This window comes from Lissotriton helveticus, chromosome 6 (assembly GCF_964261635.1).
Source record: "Lissotriton helveticus chromosome 6, aLisHel1.1, whole genome shotgun sequence".
Taxonomy (NCBI): domain Eukaryota; kingdom Metazoa; phylum Chordata; class Amphibia; order Caudata; family Salamandridae; genus Lissotriton; species Lissotriton helveticus.
Genome location: NC_136067.1, coordinates 1,715,253,031 through 1,715,271,579, shown reverse-complemented (window position 1 = coordinate 1,715,271,579; position 18,549 = coordinate 1,715,253,031).

Below are 18,549 nucleotides of genomic sequence, written 5' to 3'. Positions count from 1 at the left end.
GTTGCAGATTAAATGGAGATGGGGCACCCCTGAGCCTTGCTGGAGCTGCATGGCACTTGCGATGCAGCTCCAGCAATGCGCCACCTTTACGGCACAGATGCGTCACGCATCTGTGCTGTTTTTGCCCCATGGTGCGCCGCATTGTAAATGCAGCGCACCATGGGTGGCTGAACAGCGGCGCAGAATGACTGGCACATCCCTGGGGATGCACCAGTCATCATAAATCTATCCCTAAGCTTCTTATCTTGTTGGAGATGAAGTGAGGCCTGTCTTGCAACATGGTGCATCTTTTGCATCACTGCTGCATCGGTTTCATGTGGCACGGTTTTTTTACAGCATGACACATCTGCCTAGATGCATCAATTTGTAATTTTGTCGCCACATAGCAAATCTTTTGCACCGCCACTGCGTCACAAAAGTGACGCACAGTGGCGCAAAAGAGGCATACACCTATCATAAATCTGTCCCTAGCATTTTAAATGATTAATTCAGGATGACGATAAGGTGTGGCCTATCCAGAGGTTTGTTTAATGTGAGGCCTACCTACATTCATGGGGAAATGAATTTAAATGTCCTTAAGACACATGAAAGCGTTTTTTTAAAGCCTTTGCAGCATTTTTGGGTCACTTTTAACATGGCTATGTAACTTAAACAATCAAAATCTAAATTTGCCAAGCACAGGTTGGAGCATATTTACAAGGAATTTGCACCACGGGGAAAGGTCTTACATTAAAATGGAAAAATGACATCAGAGACACTCAAATGCCTTATAAAGAAGCATACACCATTATGTCCTTGTCATAAATGTTAAAAGCATTCCTTTTCCTCAAAAACGATTTTCAAGTCTTAATTTGAAAACACTGCACATGGGGAAATGACTTAAAATGTCCTTAAGACACATGAAAGCGTTTTTTGATTGCCTTTGCAGCATTTTTGGGTCACTTTTAACATGGCTATGTAACTCAAACTATCAAAATGTAAATTTGCCAAGCACAGGTGGGAGCATATTTACAAGGAATTTGCACCACGGAGAAAGGTCTTACATTAAAATGGAAAAACAACATCAGAGACACTCAAATGCCTTATAAAGAAGCATACACCATTATGTCCTTGTCATAAATGTTAAAAGCATTCCTTTTCCTCAAAAACGATTTTCAAGTCTTAATTTGAAAACACTGCACATGGGGAAATGACTTAAAATGTCCTTAAGACACATGAAAGCGTTTTTTGATTGCCTTTGCAGCATTTTTGGGTCACTTTTAACATGGCTATGTAACTCAAACTATCAAAATGTAAATTTGCCAAGCACAGGTGGGAGCATATTTACAAGGAATTTGCACCACGGGGAAAGGTCTTACATTAAAATGGGAAAAATAACATCAGAGACACTCAAATGCCTTATAAAGAAGCATATACCATTATGTCCTTGTCATAAATGTTAAAAGCATTCCTTTACCTCAAAAACGATTTTCAAGTCATAATTTGAAAACACTGCACATGGGGAAATGACTGAAAATGTCCTTAAGACACATGGAAGCGTTTTTTGATTGCCTTTGCAGCATTTTAGGGTCACTTTTAACATGGCTATGTAACTCAAACATTCAAAATCTAAATTTGCCAAGCACAGGTGGGAGCATATTTACAAGGAATTTGCACCACGGGGAAAGGTCTTACATTAAAATGGGAAAAATAACATCAGAGACACTCCAATGCCTTATAAAGAAGCAGACACCATTATGTCCTTGTCATAAATGTTAAAAGCATTCCTTTACCTCAAAAACGATTTTCAAGTCATAATTTGAAAACACTGCACATGGGGAAATGACTGAAAATGTCCTTAAGACACATGGAAGCGTTTTTTGATTGCCTTTGCAGCATTTTAGGGTCACTTTTAACATGGCTATGTAACTCAAACATTCAAAATCTAAATTTGCCAAGCACAGGTGGGAGCATATTTACAAGGAATTTGCACCACGGGGAAAGGTCTTACATTAAAATGGGAAAAATAACATCAGAGACACTCAAATGCCTTATAAAGAAGCATACACCATTATGTCCTTGTCATAAATGTTAAAAGCATTCCTTTTCCTCAAAAACAATTTTCAAGTCATAATTTGAAAACACTGCACAGCTCCTATGCACAAAAACACCCTGTCAGTACTAATACTTCACATTTTCTCCAATTACAATTTCTCAAAGAAACAAAATCTATTTGTAAAACACTTGAGGCAAAGCAACATTTTAAAAACACAACTTTCTTCATAATTTTCTCCTTAAAGCACACTATTCTCTATCTAAAATAAATAAATCTTTTCTCACCTTAGCAAATACTTTATGAGTTTCAAAACAGTCTCAGAAACACACCACTTTGTCTTTAGCAGAGCAAAAGGTATGCACTCCAGAGTCTGCAGCTATCAAAAGCACAGAAATGCTGTAATTCTTCACACATATCTCTCATGTCACCCAATCAAAACTCTTCCCTCACTTTTTTCAAATCAAAACCCTTCCCCCCTCTGCCCTCTCTGCCTTTTTTGCATAGCAACCACCTCTTGGAAGACCTCTGGTGTTTGCAAGTTCACACAACAATGTTTCAATTGAACTCTGAACTCCCAGTGCACCTGCATATCCAGTGCAATCTTTCATTTAATGATTTTTTCTTGACCATTCAAAATACATCTTTCAAAGAACTCATCCATGCACCCTAACTTTCTGTTTTCAGCAATCAAAATCCACCAATCACTGTTACTGCTTCATTAACACAGAAATTCCACAGTTTTTTTGATTTTAAACTCTTATTTTTCCAACTGCCATTTCATTGCCACACTTCATCTGACTGCAGCAGAACCTTCTCTCACCATGTTTTCTGTCTGGATTGTTGGACATAGTTACATCTACTGGGCTCAGAGGTATGCTGATAACAGAAATTTACCTAACCTCAATTTACAATTGGTGAAAACCTTTATGCATTTGCCAAAACCTGACCTGTTAATTGTGCACTGTGGAGGTAATGACTTGGGCACTTTGACTGGGGTAGGTCTGGAAATGCTTTTAAAGGACACCTTTGAGCAATTAATGGCACTTTTTCCTCAGACTGCCTTGGTATATTCAAATATATGCCAAAGACAGAAATGGAGGTGGTCGAACCAATTTTGTCCACAAATTGAGAAGTCGAGGAAGCATGTAAACAAATCTGTTTCAGCTTACATGAGAGACCATGGAATGGGCTCCGTGTACAACAATAACTTGCGTTACTACATGCAAGATATCTACAGAGGAGATGGAGTTCACTTCTCAGATGAGGGCAACAGAATTTTCATTCTGAATTTAAGACTGTGCATTGGTACCTACTTATAAGTACCTAAATGTACCATAAACCCAAAAGCTCTTCTCAGAGCTACCCTACATCTGATCACTCACAATTATTATTTTACTCTAACTTTTTTCACTAATTTTCAACAAAGTACGCTCCCCGGGGCGCTACCCGGTACGCGGACGGGAAGCTAACCTCGCGAAAGTTTTAAAAAAAATGGTTTTTTTTCCCACATATGGGCCTCCTCAGCCACCCTCAGAAAACCTAGGGGGTCAAGATAAGTCTACCGTGCCCCCTTCTACCCATTCTGAACATTAGTTGCCCTCCATCTTGTATCTTAATTCGACCGAAACACAAAATGGTGGACTCCCGTAACGCTTCAGGTTCGCGTACCGGGGCGCTCGCCAGTTCGCGTACCGGGGCGCTCCCCGGGAAGCGCTCCATCAAAAAAGGTGGGAAAGTAATTTACAGAAAAACGACTGGAGACACTTTCACCAAATATAGATTAGCTCATACTACATACCAATCCCTATCATTTTCACAAATTTGATTGAAATTCCATTTAGCCATTTAGCCTGTAGACCTCTCTAAATACCGTGAGGTAAATTACTTCACAAAACACATCTGAAGTGTTGGAATTGACAACCAATGAAAATGTTATTTTCATTTTCTACTTTTTTTACCTGACATTTGATTGGTTATATACCTGAATATATATAAAGGAAGAGAAGGAAACACAGCCATTTTGACTACTACTTCCTGGTGTACATTTCAATTGGATTTTCACTAATCACTTCAACTTCTTTGTAAAGGTAAGTTGTTATTTTAAAAACTGAAGTATATTGTGCACTATCAGTTAATATGGTAAACTTTTTCTGATAGTTATATACTATCCCTCTGTAGTAGTTATAGATTTAGATAGACTTCTCTGTTATAGTTATGGATGGAGTTAGGTTTCTCTTGTATAATTATGAATTTACTTACGTTAAATCACATACACTTTTTTATATTCCTACTTCCACTCTGATACTATACACTGCCCAAAGATAAATTCACTGATAAAAACTGCCTATCTAAAATTAATCCCAACAGTGCCCTATCTCTACTAATATATTTTTTTTTATCCAAATTTCAGGCAACATGGAAGGCGAACAGAAAGTTTCATTTCAAATTGTCCTGCAAGAGAGCAGCCAAGAATTAATTGATCCAAATTATATAGAATTTATGGATGAAACTTGGGACCAAGAACTACTGCAATGTGTGCAAGCAGTAGATGACCTCCTTCAAAATGAGGACATTTTACACACTCAGAGATTACAAGCTATGTTCAACGAAAATGACGACATTTCAGACAGTGAAATGTTAGAAATGTTATTAAATTTTGAAACACAATCACAATAATAAATAATTGCTTAAAAAATAAAGAAATTAAAAAATAATCAACAAAACCAACAATCAATTAACATACAGTATTTTAAAAGTCTATCATTCTTTTTTCCTTATAGTACGCTCCCCAGAACGCTTCCCGGTTCGCGGACCGGGCGCTCCCCACGCAAAAAAACAAAAAAATTATTTATTTTTTTTGCACTGCGGGGCCCTTTTAAAGCCTCCACATCAAACCTAGGGGGTCAGGGAGGATCTACTATGCCCCCTTATGGTCATTTCCCCCTTTGTTTTGGCCTCCTCTTGTCTCTCGATCCTACCGAGAGACAAGATGGCGGCCGCTCCGGACTGTTTAGAATGTTGACAGACACCGGAGAGCCAATCAGCTTCGCTACGTGAAGTTCCGTTACGCGTCAGGTACGCAAACCGGAGCGCTGCCTGGAGCGCGCTTACAGATATATATCTTTTTTTGAACGTTAATTTCTCAAAATCCACTGGAGCACATATATTGAGACCTAGCAAAGGCACATCGGGCTAACAGTCCCTACAATTTTGCCAAGTTTCGTGCAAATCCATTCAGCCGTTCGGCCTAAAAGTGAGGCCAACCGCCCTATGGAAATTAACATGGGAAAAACACGTTTTGGGACCCCCCTTTTTTCTCGGCCACCCCTTGACGAACCCCCCCAAATTTCCAGGGGCTGCTCAGAAACAAAATGTTCCATTTTCCTGAAAATTTCAGCCAATTCCGTCCACAAACGCCAAAGTTATTAGACATAGAATTTTCAAAAATCCCATAGGGAAAAAATCCTAACTATATATACCTACTGGCGACCGCCAGTAGGTAATATATATATATATTCAAGAGAAACTCCACAGCGCAACCTCCAACCCATTCGGACCGGCGAAGCAGGAGACGGACCACCAGATCGGTTTGCAGGTATTTTATTTTCAGTTCAGTTGGTCAAGCAAAACGCGTTTCGGGCTAAGCAAGCCCTTGTTCACAACACCAAACTGTGTTTTTTTCCACTTCAGTGGAAAATTACGCGTACCTGAAAAGACTGGCTGCATCGGCACGATGCTGTTATACGCAAATTGAGCCGGAATTGAAGGTCGAGGCTCACTCAGAGTACAAATTGAAGATTAATCATGAACGAACACCAGAACTTACTCAAAGCAAAATGAACTTACCAGTACACAGGACTGCATGTCCCAAAATTCATCTGGGGAAGTGGAAAAAAACACACGCCCACAGAGGGAGGGCATGCTGAATATAAACCGGAAACAAACGTGTACTGGCTCTAGGTGTGTCGTTTTCTTGCCCAAGAAGAAGGGGAATGAGGCCCCGAAACGCGTAGGCAGTGGAAAATTACGCGTACCTGAAAAGACTGGCTGCATCGTAAATAGGCTGGATAGCCCAACATCGTGTGAGCTCCTCTAATGCACAAGGCAACTTGGGAGTAATATTAACAACGCGGCGGCCTGGCTGTGGGAGGAGGCTCCGTCAACTGTCTGGGACTCAACGCTTTTCCCAGCTGCTTGAAGCCGTAGGAACTGAACGGATCAGAACTGTCATCGGCACGATGCTGTTATATGCAAATTGAGCCGGAATTGAAGGTCGTGGCTCACTCAGAGTACAAATTGAAGATTAATCATGAACGAACACCAGAACTTACTCAAAGCAAAATGAACTTACCAGTACACAGGACTGCATGTCCCAAAATTCATCTGGGGAAGTGGAAAAAAACACACACCCACAGAGGGAGGGCATGCTGAATATAAACCAGAAACAAACGTGTACTGGCTCTAGGTGTGTCGTTTTCTTGCCCAAGAAGAAGGGGCGTGAGGCCCCGAAACGCGTAGGCAGTGGAAAATTATGCGTACCTGAAAAGATGGCTGCATCGTAAATAGGCTGGATAGCCCAACATCGTGTGAGCTCCTCTAATGCACAAGGCAACTTGGGAGTAATATTAACAATGCGGCGGCCTGGCCATGGGAGGAGGCTCCGTCAAGTGTCTGGGACTCAACGCTTTTCCCAGCTGCTTGAAGTCATAGGAACTGAACGGATCAGAACTGTCATCGGCACGATGCTGTTATATGCAAATTGAGCCAGAATTGAAGGTCGCGGCTCACTCAGAGTACAAATTGAAGATTAATCATGAACGAACACCAGAACTTACTCAAAGCAAAATGAACTTACCAGTACACAGGACTGCATGTCCCAAAATTCATCTGGGGAAGTGGAAAAAAACACACGCCCACAGAGGGAGGGCATGCTGAATATGAACCAGAAACAAACGTGTACTGGCTCTAGGTGTGTCGTTTTCTTGCCCAAGAAGAAGGGGCGTGAGGCCCCGAAACGCGTAGGCAGTGGAAAATTACGCGTACCTGAAAAGACTGGCTGCATCGTAAATAGGCTGGATAGCCCAACATCGTGTGAGCTCCTCTAATGCACAAGGCAACTGGGGAGTAATATTAACAACGCAGCGGCCTGGCCGTGGGAGGAGGCTCCGTCAACTGTCTGGGACTCAACGCTTTTCCCAGCTGCTTGAAGCCGTAGGAACTGAACGGATCAGAACTGTCATCGGCACGATGCTGTTATATGCAAATTGAGCCGGAATTGAAGGTCGCGGCTCACTCAGAGTACAAATTGAAGATTAATCATGAACGAACACCAGAACTTACTCAAAGCAAAATGAACTTACCAGTACACAGGACTGCATGTCCCAAAATTCATCTGGGGAAGTGGAAAAAAACACACGCCCACAGAGGGAGGGCATGCTGAATATAAACCGGAAACAAACGTGTACTGGCTCTAGGTGTGTCGTTTTCTTGCCCAAGAAAAAGGGGCGTGAGGCCCCGAAACGCGTAGGCAGTGGAAAATTACGCGTACCTGAAAAGACTGGCTGCATCGTAAATAGGCTGGATAGCCCAACATCGTGTGAGCTCCTCTAATGCACAAGGCAACTTGGGAGTAATATATATAAATATATATTACCTACTGGTGGTCGCCAGTAGGTAGTTATAGTTAGGACCTAGTTTCCATAGGAAATCCGCAACATTCTATTGGGAATAACTTTGGCGCCGGTGGATGAATTTTCGCGAATTTCTCAAATTAGATGGCCCGCTCCGCTCTGCTCCTTCCCTGAAAGTTTGGGGGGGGATTCGTCAAGCGGGGGCGAGATAAAAGGGGGTCCCAAAACGTGTTTTCTCCATGTTAATTTTTATAGGGCGGTTGGACTCACTTTTAGCCCGAACGGCTGAATGCATTCCCACCAAACTTGGCAAAATTGTAGGGACTGGTCGCCCGATGAACCTTTGCTATGTCTCAAGATATGTGCTCCAGAGGATTTTGAGTAATTTAGGTTAAAAAAAATATATATATCTATATGCGCGCCCCGGTACGCGCACCGGGGAGCGCACCCGGCGCGCTACGCGAGTATGCGAGCGGAAAGCTGATTGGCTGTCGGGTGTCTGTCAACATTCCAAACAGTCCGGAGCGGCCGCCATCTTGTGTCTCGGTAGGATCGAGACACAATGGGTGGCAAAAACAAAGGGGGAAATGACCATAAGGGGGCAGGGTAGACCCCCCCTGACCCCCTAGGTTTGATGTGGGGTCTATAAAAGGGCCCGGCGGGGAGAGCACCCGGTACGCGCACCGGGGAGCGTACCAGGGAGCGTACCATGGGTCTGCATGATTAAATAAATATATTTGAACCTTTCACAATCCTGTCACCTGTGTTACCTCCGATTAGGAAGCAGATTGAGCTTCTTTCTTGTTGGTTTGTGTCATGTTTTTTGATAATGCTTGGTATCAACATTTGCAAGATAGAGGAATTGTATTTTGTGAAATAGTAAGGTTTCAGTAGTGAAATTGAATCCTTGTACATAGGACCTGCGGTCTGCTTCTAAAATGTTATTTAAAAAACGATTTTGGGGCAAATGAATGGCTTTTACATTTTTGAGAAGGAATAAATAGTGTCTGCATGATTAAATAAATATATTTCAACCTTTCACAATCATGTCACCTGTGTTACCTCAGATTAGGAATCAGATTGAGCTTCTTTCTTGTTGGTTTGTGTCATGTTTTTTGATAAAGCTTGGTATCAACATTTGCAAGATAGAAGGAATTGTATTTTGTAAAATAGTAATGTTTCACTAGTGAAATTGAATGCTTCTACATAGGATCTGCGCACTGTTTATTAAATGTTATTTAAAAAACGATTTTGGGGCAAATGAATGGCTTTTACATTTTTGAGAAGGAATAAATTCCCTCATGCTCACTCCTTTATTTTTTTTTTGGGTGCGCGCCCCGGTACGCTTACCGGTGCGCGTACCCTGGAAAAAAAAGAATGACAGAGTTTTTAAAAAATGTAGTTTTTTTTAATAAATTGGAGATAGTTCTAAAAAGAACTGTTCTTTTTATTCTTTTTGTTGTTTTATATTTTTTAAATTGTTTTTTTGAACATTTTTTACTTTTTTTGGCTTTTCTGAACAGTTTTATATTTTTTTTTAATTTTTTATGGGGAGAAACAAAAAACAGGGAATGGGAAACTGCTCAACAGGAGCAAAAAAACAAAACAAATTAGGCCTGGAAATGGCAGCGATGGTTATCCAATGCTCGAACCATGAGCAGAACACTTTGTTCCCCATAGCAAAGTAACTTATCGCAATATCTGCATTTAATAACGCCTTTATTAAAAGCAGGCTGGATATTGGGAATCTGCTCTTGTGATTGCTCCCTCCCTGATGCAGTTTGTCCTCCGGTTGAAGTAGAGGCCCCATCACTGGGAGCCTCTCGTGCCAGAGCCCTGACACTTTCCCGGGCAAAATTCCGGGGGTGCCTCCTCTCCACATGGCGAATCATTTTGGAGTTACCAAATGAATATTTCTTAGTGGGGTCACCCCGTGACAGGACAGTGTGACAAATCCTGCACTCCACTTTTGGAGCATTTACTTTCTTCTGGTCATCAGGAATAGAAAAAAACTTCCAAATAAAGTGTTCTTTTATTTTTGGCTGAGGAGCCTCTTCATCAAGAAATTCATTGGAGTCATCTTCACTGCTGGATGGTCTGGCAGCCATGATAATCCAAGATTTTATTCCCACAAAGATCCAACAGCAAAAAGGCAGGTCTTGCAGTCACAAAAGTGAAAGAAGAAGTGAAGGACATGGGTGGGGATTTCATTCTTTGTTAAAAAAAGTGTTAGGAACCAATGAAAAGAGTTATTTTAAGGTCACATGACTTGACGCGCTTATGCTGCGCGCACCGGAGCGCTTCCGGGGGCACTCACGCGGCGCGAACGTAGACACTTCCGGGTGCGCTTACGCTGTGCGTCATAAGACGCATCTCGCGGCTACGCGATACGTCACGATGATGTTTTCGTTCCTGGCAATAGCGCTAATGGGACGCTCACCGGTACGCACACCAGGGCGCGCCGCAAGACTGCGCGTACCGGTGCGTACCGTAATGAGTGATGTCACTGACCATGTCATGAGTGATGTAATATGTGACATCATCAGCAGTGCATTGCACGCGCAAGTTAAAGTGAGTCCAACTAACTATAACGTGGGAATTTCAATGGTTTTATGCGAGTAAAATTTCCAGCTAACTATAACTTGTGTAAAACCTATGGTTTTTTCAGTGAATTTAATAGGTTTTTTAAATGCTAATTCCTAACTATAACTGGAGTGAAACCTATGGTTTTTTTCAGTGAATTTCAGGTATGAAAAGTAATATTTTTTATAACGAATTTTATATTGTATAATTATGTAATAGTATTTCATTTATTTATTTTTCTTTTTTTGCCCCGGAGCGCTCCCGGGGCGCGTACCGATGCGCTCACCGGTAAGCTCAGTGCTTCGGCGTGCCCCGGGGCGCGTACCGGTGAGCGTCCCGTTAGCGCTATTCTCGCGAACGAAAACAACATCGTGACGTATCGCGTAGCCGCGTAAGCGCACCTGGAAGCACCCGTGCGCATACGATCGCGCAACGTAAGCGCCGCCGGGGCGCGACTACGGGCACCGGGGCGCGTAGCGTAAGCGCGTCGGGTCATGTGACCTGAAAATAACACTTTTGATTGGTTCAGAACACTTTTGGTTTCCAAATGATGAGAAAGCCCAGGTCATGAGACCTGAAAATAACACTTTTGATTGGTTCACAACAGTTTTGTTTTCCAAATGATGAAAGACCCCACCTTTTTTCCTCATTCTCACTTTGTTGTTTGAGTGACAAAGACCTGCATTCATTCTGTGAGAAATGGCTTCACTAGTAGCAGCTGCACCACCACCACCTCCAACACCACCACAAGGACCACCACAAGACCATATTGGTGGTCAAGAAGAAGAGGAGGACGAAGAGGAGGAGGTGCAGAGGGACTTTCTGCCTGAGGACAATCCCCCATACAGACCCAAGGAACATTTTATTTGGAACTTTTTCAAGATGCCAAGGGGTGCAAAAAAAGTGAATGCAGCTAAGGTGACTTGCCTCATCTGTGGCGAAGAACTGTCAAGAGGGAACCCAAAGAAGAAGTACTCTTTTGGGAACCACACTATGATTCGACATATGCAGAGGAAGCACCCGAACAATTATTCGGCAGCAGAGGTCAGGGAACTGAGCAAGAACCCTCCCCATCCTTCTTCTTCAAGGGGCTCCAATAAACCCACTCCATCGGGTGCAGAGGCTAGGGAGATGGTCCCTAATGTACAAACCAAGGCCGATTAGGATCGCGGACGGAAACGTGTCCCGTCCGCCAAGGAAGCGGGCAAGATACTCCGGACCGCACCGCGGATAAACCGCCGTAGCGATTAGGATTATACTGGTACAAACCCCCGACCGCGGCGGACGGAGCACACCAAAGCCCGTCCGCGGCGGACGGAGTACACCAGAGCCCGCCGCAAGCGGACGGAACCGACCAATCCCCGTCCGCTGCGGACGCACATGAACGCGGGAACAGCCACCTCCACCGCCATACCTGCGAAGGCTCCGTGTCCGCGATTAGGATAACGCCGCCTGTACCCCGGTACGCACCGCCATCCACGTCCGCGGCGGAAAGAATGCAACGAGAAACAGTGCATCACAGCGGAAGCCCAACACTAACAACATCCCTACCGTCAAACCAATGTCAAAAAGTGTGACGGAAGTAAATTGCAAACACACGAAAAAGGACTAACCCCCACCTGAAACACCAACACCAATCACAAGCCACAATGACACCGCCCCAAGTACCCAATAATGCACACTAGTCAACACACCCACCTACCACCTGACTGCCAACAACCATTGAGACACGACTATAAAATGACACACACCCACTACCACAATCCTTTGCATCACAGCATAGCTGCTAGCAAGAGGCCCTTTACGAGCGACAGCATACACCAATTGAAGATACACAACCACCACCCTACCACACCCACCACACAAACACCCACCACACCATTCCTACACACCACACAACACACACCTGCACCGCCCCAACTCACTCAACCCACACCCTGAGCACCACACACCATGGCACCCAAAAAAAAAACTAAATTCACGGAGACGGAGTTGAAGGTAATGGTGGATGAAATTATCCGTGTTGAGCCCCACATATTTGGGGCCCAAGCCCAGCAGACCACCGTGGCGCAAAAAAATCACATGTGGGACAGGATCGTCAGTCGGGTGAATGCGTCAGGGACCGTGCCAAGGACAAAGCACGAGATACAGAGGCGGTGGCATGACCTGAAAGCCAGGGTGAAAGGCATCCGTGCCAAAAACCATGTGAGAGCTAATCACACTGGCGACGGCACACCCCCGGAGCCCATACCCTACACTGATTGGGAGGAAAAGGTGCTGGGCATACTGCACCCAGAGAGCCTGGAAGGACTTGAGGAAGGAGAAGAGGCTGGCAAGTACTAACCAAGCACCACGATCAGAACGACATGGTCAGCCTCACACAACTGAGAAGACACATCTCCCAGGCCCCAACCCAAGCACGTGGGCCACATACTCACCAACATGTAAATGGCTACCAACAGGCCCCCATGTCCACAGGGTGTGTGTGAGAGGTGTGTGGGGTGTGTGAGAGACCAGCACTACAACTCCCAACAGGCCCCCATGTCCACAGGGTGTGTGTGAGAGGTGTGTGGGGGGTGTGAGAGACCAGCACTACAACTCCCAACAGGCCCCCATGTCCACAGGGTGTGTGTGAGAGGTGGGTGGGGTACGTGAGAGACCAGCACTACAACTCCCAACAGGCCCCCATGTCCACAGGGTGTGTGTGAGAGGTGTGTGGGGTGTGTGAGAGACCAGCACTACAACTCCCAACAGGCCCCCATGTCCACAGGGTGTGTGTGAGAGGTGGGTGGGGTGTGTGAGAGACCAGCACTACAACTCCCAACAGGCCCCCATGTCCACAGGGTGTGTATGAGAGGTGGGTGGGGTGTGTGAGAGACCAGCACTACAACTCCTAACAGGCCCCCATGTCCACAGGGTGTGTGTGAGAGGTGTGTGGGGTGTGTGAGAGACCAGCACTACAACTCCCAACAGGCCCCCATGTCCACAGGGTGTGTGTGAGAGGTGTGTGGGGTGTGTGAGAGACCAGCACTACAACTCCCAACAGGCCCCCATGTCCACAGGGTGTGTGTGAGAGGTGGGTGGGGTGTGTGAGAGACCAGCACTACAACTCTCAACAGGCCCCCATGTCCACAGGGAGGGCAGTGGTGGTGGGTAGGGTGTGTGCGACAGGACACTGAAATGTAATCAAATTGATATGAACATGTAATGTCCACAGTACTGATCAGCACAATCTTGTCCCTCAGGTGATCGTAATCTGACTGGTGAAACCAGCAACCGGCCGCAAGACTCACCTCACACCCATACCGGACTCTCTGGGGAAGATGCCACAGCCAGCTCCGGTGCGGAGGATGGTGCGGGCCCAAGCAGACTGCCAGGGCCATCTGGCACACAGGAAATCCCGGCCCCGACAACCGTCGCCTGTGTAACTCCTGCAACACCGGCCACAGTGAGCAGCAGAGTCACCACCACCACCACCACCACCAGTACCACCACTCCTGCCTGTGCCACCCTGCCTGACCCACCGCACGACGCAGGGCCATCGGCCTCCCACCCAAGCAGGGAGAGTGGGCCAGACAGGAGAGAGGCGAGGCCACATCAGCCAATCAGGAGATCAACACTCCGTCGCGCTGAGGAAGGCCACCCACCCCATCCTGTGGCAGAGTCACTTGAAGCCCTAGTGTCAGGTTGGTAACCAATATTCCACGGGAGTGAAGAAGAATCCCCACACCTCCAAGGCACAGAAGAAAGAACGTGAAATGAGACACACACTCTTGTCTACTGTCCCCTAAAAGTATGAGGGAATTTACCCTAGGAGTGTCCACCACTCTCCTCATACGAGGGGGGGGCTAGGCAGGGTACAGCAGGAATAGTCGTAGGTGGATGTCCAGGCTAGAAAACAAAATATGCAGTACACATAGATCATTCCTTCACTAACCTTTAAGCAGGAATCATTGACATGCGTGATCATACAAGTGTGCTTACCCCAATTGTAGTTTAGGCAGGCTCTCTCGAGGAAGTCAAGGAATAGTAGCCAATATGAGGAGCCACGAGTAGTGGGGCATAGACCTCTCGAGGGACATACACACCAGACCAATGTAAAAAACACAAAAAAGAAATGGGGAATGTGAGGATCACCGGCCGGCTGCTGAGGGCTGAAACAGCGGAGCAGTGCACACACACACGAGGTGAGACACCCGGCCCTCAAGGGAAAACAAGGGCGGGGCGCTCACACTCTCAGGAAGGGTTTCAACAAACAAAGAAACTCGCCAGGTATTACAATCATACAAGCGAAGCCAGAAACAAGATACGAGCAAAAGAACGCCCGCTAAATGCGTGAGTAAAGCAAGGGAGGTCGCGAGCAACTCTCGCGTATAATAACAGGAAATGCCGTAGTTCGGCAAAGAACACTCTCACTCACGAACACCCATCCAGGAATAGAAGGGACCAAGGAATTTATTTATTTATTTATTTATTTGAACTTTTTACCGCGCACAGCTACCCACAGTGGGTTTCCCGGCGCTAGGGATAGACTGAAGAAGAAGATGTCAGATAAGCCATCATACAGGAACCAGCTACTTATGTGAACAACAGCGTTTTCAGTGTTCTGCGAAAACGAAGAAGACTGGTCTCTAATTTAAGGGCTGTAGGAAGGGCATTCCAATATGTAGGACCAAGATAGGAAAAGGAGCGTCCCCCCATCCTTACCAGCTTAAATCTTGGTACAATGAAATTTCCAATTTCCGAGGACCGCAAAGTACGTTTGGGCCTGTAAGGTTGCACCAGCTTTTGTAGGTATGTAGGTGCAGTGCCTTCCTTTATTCTGAACATGTAGCACAGTGTCTTGAACTTTATACGACTAGCGACCTTAAGCCAATGGAGATCATGCAAGGCAGGTGCTGCCGAAGTTCTTCTAGGAACATTCTTCAAAAGTCGCGCAGCAGCATTTTGTACCACCTGTAATGTTTTAACAGTGGCTACATCAGCCCCCAAATATAGTATGTTCCCATAGTCCAGGCGAGATGTTATCAATGCCTGGACAACCGTTCTACGGGAGGGAATGGGAAGCATCCATAGGATCTTTTGTAGCCATCTGAGGGTAGAAAAACAGGTTGCCGCGACCTTAGTAGCCTGCTGCTTCATTGTTAGCTTGTCGTCAATTTGGACACCCAAATTACGTACAGCATGTGTGGGCACAGGAAGTGAGCCCATCTCATTTGAACAATGTTGAGGGCCCCAGAGGTTCTTGTTTTTCCCCAGAATGACCACCTCTGTCTTCTCCCTATTCAGTTTGAGACAGTTTCTCTGCATCCAGTCCGCCACAAGAATGAGGCCAGATTTTAGTGCAGAGGGATTATTCTCGTCTCTCCCTGATAGGGAGAAGACAATCTGGGTGTCATCTGCGTAAGAAAACAGAGTCAGCCCCGCCTGCTCAACGATGTTAGCCAAGGGTTTTACATATATATTGAACAATAGGGGGCTGAGTATTGACCCCTGGGGGACACCCCGCGCTGATGGACAGACCGCTGATGCCACCTTAGCGGAAAATACTTGAAAGGTTCGCTCCCCAAGAAAGGAGGCCACCCAGGCTAAGGCCATACCAGTCACACCAAGAGACCGCAGAGAGTCAAGAAGGATGGAATGTGACATGGTGTCGAAAGCTGCGCTCAAATCCAACAGGATGAGCGCCATAGTTTCGCCCTGATCGACACCGTGTCGAAGACTCTCTGTCACCCCAAGGAGGGCTGTCTCGGTCGAGTAGCGAGTCCGAAAACCTGACTGGGATGGATGTAGAAAACCAGAACTTTCCACCAATTCAGTAAGTTGGGTGTTAATGTGTCTCTCTAACACTTTAGAAAAAGTGGGCAGCAGAGATATAGGGCGAAAATTTGCGGGGTTTAAGATATCAGCACCAGTCTTTTTTAACAAGGGCACTACCATCGCGTGTTTCCATGGCTGGGGGATATGTGCCTCAGCAAGTGAGGCATTTAGCAATTTGACAAAGATCTGATGGGTAGAGGAATCTTTTAAACGGAAGTGCATCACACGGAGAGCCAGAGCGCACACTGTTTAGACAAGAAGAAAAAATAGCATTGTCAAGTGGTTGCCATACAGAGAGTTTGGTGACAGCATCAACATTAGCAGATAACTGATTAAGGCCAGATGCAGAGGAAGTCGCCACCGATGGCGAGGTAAAGAGGTCGTAAATCGTGTCAATTTTCTTGATAAAAAAAACAGCTAAAGATTGACATTGGACCGCGTCAAGCGCGGGAGGCATAAGCGTAGAGTCTGCACCAGTTAGTTTTTTTACAACTGAGAAAAGCATCTTGGGGCAATTTTGTGCGTATGAAACTACTTTTTTAGTAAAGTCCGCTCTAGCTGTTTTACAGCTTTTGTGATAGCCCTTCAGAGCTTCTCTATAAGCTGCTTTACGAGTAGGAGAATAGTTGAGCCTCCACTTTCTTTCTAGAGTCTTACATTGAGTGCGGAGGCACTTAAGCTTATCGGAAAACCATGGTGCAGGGGGGTGATGAGGCATGGATTTCTTAGATATCAGAGGAAGCGTGAAATTAACAGCATTATTTAACCACTGATCAACTGCACAATTTAGTGCAGTGATGGGTAGGTCAGTATTTGGGAGTGTCCTCAATAATTGTTTATTGAGTTCTAGCATGTTAATTTTCCCCCAACTGCGTGTCTGTTTATCTTTTCCTTTTGCGGTCTTAGCTGCTGTCCGAGTAATATCTAGTGAGAAAGGAACAGCGTAATGATCGGACCATTCTATTGGGCGTGCTTTCTGGGAGCAATCTAACTGTAGATTTGACAAGATGGGATCTAATAAATGACCGGCATGGTGTGTAGGGGCAGAATTCAGTAGCTGAATATTGAAAACTTCAAGAATAGAAATGAGCTGTTTACTAGATGTACAGTCAAGATCTTCAAGATGGATATTTAAATCCCCAATAATCGTAAAATTGGCTGCTCTAAGTAGTAAAGGGGCCAGGAAATCCGGCAAGGAAGAAACCCAGGGATTGGCATTCCCAGGAGGGCGATAGATTAGTAAGCCTGTCAATGTAAACTGAGGACTAATAATTAACTTAAACAAGGCTGCCTCACATCCTTTAAGAGAGATATCTTCAAATTTACAGGTGTACTTAGATTTAAAAATCATAGCTATCCCCCCCCCTTGCCAGAGACCCTATCCTTTCTTACGATAACGTAATTAGGGGGAATTGCAGCGGCAATATCTGGGCCAGAACTATCATGTAACCAGGTTTCTGTGAGAAATACTGCATCCGGTTGTTCATCAATAATGAAATCGTAAATGTTGTACTTGTGTTGTGGGAGAGATCTGCAATTAATACTCCAGAACTGTAAAGAGGAGTGCAAAGAGACAGTTTTTGATACAGCGGGCCTATTGCGTCTGCAATGGCGCCTCAGTGATCTGCAACTCGCCGGCATTCCCAGAGCAAATCCGCAGTGATGACATTTAAATTTAGGGAAGGGCAGTGTACACACCGAGCAGTTCAATCTGGGAGTATGACGCCATGAATATAGTTCCTCTGCAGAATAAGAGAGAAACATAGTGTGAAGAATATAACAAGAACACAGGGTGACGCAAGAAATAAATGAGGGACTTGCCAGAGCCCGGAGCTCGTCAAGCGCGGACGGGCGCAGACGGGCTGACTCAGGCGAGACTCCGGCGCTAGGGACGGCGCATCCACAACCGCGACCGCTAGCGCGATAGGATGACCGTATCCTTTTATGGGTTTACTAGAGTGCTCACACCACTCTGTGCCACACCAAAGATGGCCGCTGTGGAAAGATTTTCCCAAACCCAGTTCAAGGCAAGAAACAGCCACTAAAGCCCTAAAATGTAGGCATACATGCGTGCAGGTGGGTTAGGGGTATGCTGTCTGCAACACAAATTGAAAAATACAATTTTAAAAATTCGAGTAAAAACGAGTAAAATACTCGAACAGCTAGCAAATGCAGGTTTTATGTTGGCTCTTCACTTGTAGCGTCTCCTAAATGATAGCAGGCAAAGAATCTCGCGAGTATTGTCACGAGGCTCCTTTTATGGGTTCAATGAGGGTGCAGGAGCTGAGTAAGGTCCACAGGCACACGGAGACTCAGCAAGACGCCGCCAAACCTCGCGCCAGGAATCAGGAAGTGAAAAGGTGGGGGCGTGGTACCGGAACAGTAAGCCAAGCAAAGGCTACGTTCTGCCGTGCCTCTTTTCACTGGTTAGGGAGCATCTCTAAAGAGTCTGTTGGTGGGAAATAGGGGCCGGGTAAAAAG